The following is a 3,988-nucleotide window of genomic DNA, read 5'->3' on the forward strand; positions in this document are numbered from 1 at the left end:
CTGAGAAGCTATGGCATGGGTCTTCTTCTTTCTCCATTGCCACCGGAAAGAAGCCGTCGGATCTTTGCTAGGGCTGAGGTAAGGGTTTCTACCCTTCATTTCTTTGTTATACCATTTGAAAAGAAAGAAAGAAAGAAAGAAAGAAGAAGAGACGGAAGAAGGAGAATGCTGACTGTCGTGGGCTCTTCTTCTTCTTCTTCTTCCGTCCACATGCCTCCTCCGCGGGAAGAAGGAGAGGGTCGGCCATCGCGGGCGCCGCCGGCCTCGACTTGGCCTCTCCGGAGCTCGCCGATCTCCCTTCGCGGGAGAAGAAAGAAGAAGGAAGAAAGGGGGGGGGAGGAGAAGAAGTCGGGAGAAGAGGAGGAGGAGTAAGGAAAAGAAAGAAGAAAGAAAGGGGGAAAAGGAAAAAAAAAGAAGTCGGGAGAAGCTTCTGCAGAAGAAGAGAAGAGAAGAAAAGAAAAATAAAAGAAAAAGAAAAGAAAAGGAAAGAAAAGAAAAGAAAAGAAAAAGAAAAGAAAAGAAAAGAAAAAAAAAGAAAAGAAAAGAAAAGAAAAGAAAGAAAGAAAGAAAATAATAATAATAATAATAAAATAAAGGGAAGATGGTGGTTTACAGGTATGAACCCGAATCCGAACATGAACCCGGGGTGCTAGACACCTCTGCAGGGTCGGCCCTGCGAGAATGTTAAAATTTAAGTTTTATATATATTATGATGAATTTTAAAAGAAAAATATGATTTTTGGATATTAGGTTCTGCGAGGAATTTGTGAGATTAATTGGATTTGTTGTGGATCGCGTTCAATGTAAGTAATGAACTGCCTTTTCTAGACTCTTCATTTATATAATATTATTTTTGCATCGAATAAATTGTTAATGAGTTTATATGTGATTTATGAATTTTACGAGATGATGATTTGAATGAAAGATAGATAGATGAATTGGAATAATATTTTTCGGATATATTTACTGTTCTTGCGTCGTATATGCATATTTACATCGGATTATGATATATTTATTATGTTACAAAAGAATTTTGATGTGCATCAGATTTGAAACTCTCAGCCTGACTATGTTCTGGACCCTGCCAATTGGGGGTTATGCATTGGCAATTCTGGCCCCACCACAGGGTATAAGTGTGGTATTCTGGCCCCTCTGTAGGGTATAAGTGCGGTATTCTGGCCCACTCCGTAGGGTATAAGTGCGGTTCTGTTTCTAGCCTAGCCATAGGGTATAAGTGTGGTCATAGTTAAAGGCTGTTGAGATGAATGTGATTTCTTTCGAATCATATTTATGATTATGTATATGGATATTTGAAAGATACGGTTGGATTTGTGTTTGAAAAGAAATTGATTATGTCTTTATGCTGATTCATCGTAATTTGTATTTATATTTTATGTTATTATATGAATTGTCTAGTTAAAGTATTTATTACTTACTGGGCTGTCTAGCTCATTATACGATTTCTTACTATTTTTACAGATCCAAAGAATTAGCTCGATCCGGAGTTTTACAATATGGAAGAGCGAATAAAAGAATTATGGCACAAGTTATTTTAGATTAGATTTTATTTAAATTGATGTTTTATCTTTATTGTTCCGCTGCGTATTTAGAACTGTGAGACTTTATAATTTGTGTCAGTCAATGGAATAAGATTGCATTTATTTCAGTTGAATTATTTTAGTTACACTTTTGAGATTTGGTTAAGATGCCTTGCATGCTTGTGGGGAGAATTTTCTACGGGTGTGCGGCGGTTGACGTGGACCCCCGGCTCGCGATCTCGGGCTGGGGGCATGACAGAAACCCTATTTGGGAGTAAAGTCAATCTAGTTGCATGGAACTTTGTGGAGTGATTGATTAAAACCCCATTTGATTTTGATGAGCTCAAAGCATTTGAGTATATCTTTTAATTACTAATGAATTCAATTGAGTGTTTCAGTGAAAATCCTGTCTAAGTGTCCCAAGACTTGGTTCATAATTGTTGGATAAGTTAAGGAGTCTGTTTGAACCAATGTCTGAGACTCGAGTCGACTCCCGAGTATCACGAGTCGACTCCAAGCGTATCAAGTTCACTGGCACGAGCTCGAGTCGACTCTAGATGAGTACGAGTCGACTCCGACTGAGAACAGACAGAAGAACAGAAAGGATCAACTCAGAACCTGTCAACGAGTCGACTCCTGAAGTGCGCGAGTCGACTCCAATGTTCACCAAGTCGACTCCAGGGAAGTAAGAGTCGACTCCAAGCAGTCACAGGCAGAAAAGTCAGAGAGCAGTTTTCGGGTCTGAGATTTGAGTCGACTCCAGTGGAACGCGAGTCGACTCCGATGGTTGACAGGTCGACTCCAAAGAAAGCAAGAGTCGACTCTCAGCGGTACACAAAGAAAGTCAGAGACCATTTTATGGACTCTGAGATTCGAGTCGACTCCCGCAATACGCGAGTCGACTCCAAGACACCGCGACCCCAAGACAGACAGAAAATTAAGTTACTGCCTCTGAGATTCGAGTCGACTCCCAGACAGCTCGAGTCGACTCCAAGACAGCTTCACGTCAAAAGGCAGAAGACCATCTTTCGGAAACTGAGAGCCGAGTCGACTCCAAGGAAGTTCGAGTCGACTCCAAGACTGGACGAGCCAAAAGACAGAGGATCGGGAGTTCGGGCTCTGAGATTCGAGTCGACTCCCAGGACAGTCGAGTCGACTCGAGTGGACAAAATTCAAAATTGGATCCACGAAATTCAGTGGATGAGCCGACTCCAAAATTGCCAAGTCAGCTCCAGAAGTTGACGAGTCGACTCCAGGTCAAGACGAGTCGACTCCCAGTCGTGAAGGCAACTGATGACCCAAAGATTGATTCAAAGATTGATTTTGATGATCACAAAACCTTGAAGTATAAATACTAATGTTTGTGTTGCATGGAGAAAGATATTTATTTTGCAAGGAACATAGCAAGTTGGAAGAATACAAGAAGGCCTCCAAAGTTCTCAAGAAAAGTTGGAAGAAAGCTACAATTCATTGGCCCAAGCTTCAAGTTCAAAGAATTCAAGTTGAAGGAGCAAATTCAAAGAAAAATTCAAAAGAATAGTCCTCGAGTCGACTCCTGGAAGTTTCGAGTCGACTCTGGCACTCTAGAGTTTCAAGGAACAGTGCTCGAGTCGACTCCGGGACTCTACGAGTCGACTCCGACTGAGAACAAACAAAAAGACAGAGAGTTGATTTTCTGCGCTACAGTGATCTGATTCCAATATTATTGCCTTGAGTTATATGATTCATATCCTTGCAATAATTTAACATTCAAATCAGAGTACAATAAGGAAAAGAAATATATGAGTATTCTGATCTTTGTGCTTAATGTTTCCCTATCTTTTTGATGTTGTCAAAAAGGGGGAGAAATATCTAAGTATATGCTCATAATGCTTTATGTTTTGAATTGAATACAAATCAGCTGGAATTGACATATATTGATTATCTTAAGTTGATTAAATCTAAAGCATTATCATGAAGTATGTTTTTTAAATATATATGTTTTCTACTTCATGCAACTTTGCTATGTATTACTTCTAGAAAACAATATCTTTTATATTGCATATACTCCAAGTTTTGTCATCATCAAAAAGGGGGAGACTGATGACCCAAAGATTGATTCAAAGATTGATTTTGATGATCACAAAACCTTGAAGTATAAATACTAATGTTTGTGTTGCAAGGAGAAAGATATTTATTTTGCAAGGAACATAGCAAGTTGGAAGAATACAAGAAGGCCTCCAAAGTTCTCAAGAAAAGTTGGAAGAAAGCTACAATTCATTGGCCCAAGCTTCAAGTTCAAAGAATTCAAGTTGAAGGAGCAAATTCAAAGAAAAATTCAAAAGAATAGTCCTCGAGTCGACTCCTGGAAGTTTCGAGTCGACTCTGGCACTCTAGAGTTTCAAGGAACAGTGCTCGAGTCGACTCCGGGACTCTACGAGTCGACTCCGACTGAGAACAAACAAAAAGAC

The 3,988-nt window shown here is 39.7% G+C and overlaps 1 long non-coding RNA gene across 1 annotated transcript; it reads left to right on the forward strand.

Annotated features, from left to right (window-relative positions):
* The first annotated feature begins 362 nt into the window (after positions 1 to 362).
* LOC149768500 (uncharacterized) lies at positions 363 to 1,672 on the forward strand. Its single transcript, XR_016403811.1, has 2 exons — positions 363 to 803; positions 1,480 to 1,672. It is a non-coding gene; the product is annotated as an uncharacterized LOC149768500 (long non-coding RNA).
* Positions 1,673 to 3,988: the final 2,316 nt, after the last annotated feature.

This window comes from Phoenix dactylifera, chromosome 1, assembly GCF_051530095.1.
Source record: "Phoenix dactylifera cultivar Ajwa chromosome 1, Ajwa_hap1_PhDact_Kaust_v1.1, whole genome shotgun sequence".
Taxonomy (NCBI): Eukaryota; Viridiplantae; Streptophyta; class Magnoliopsida; order Arecales; family Arecaceae; genus Phoenix; species Phoenix dactylifera.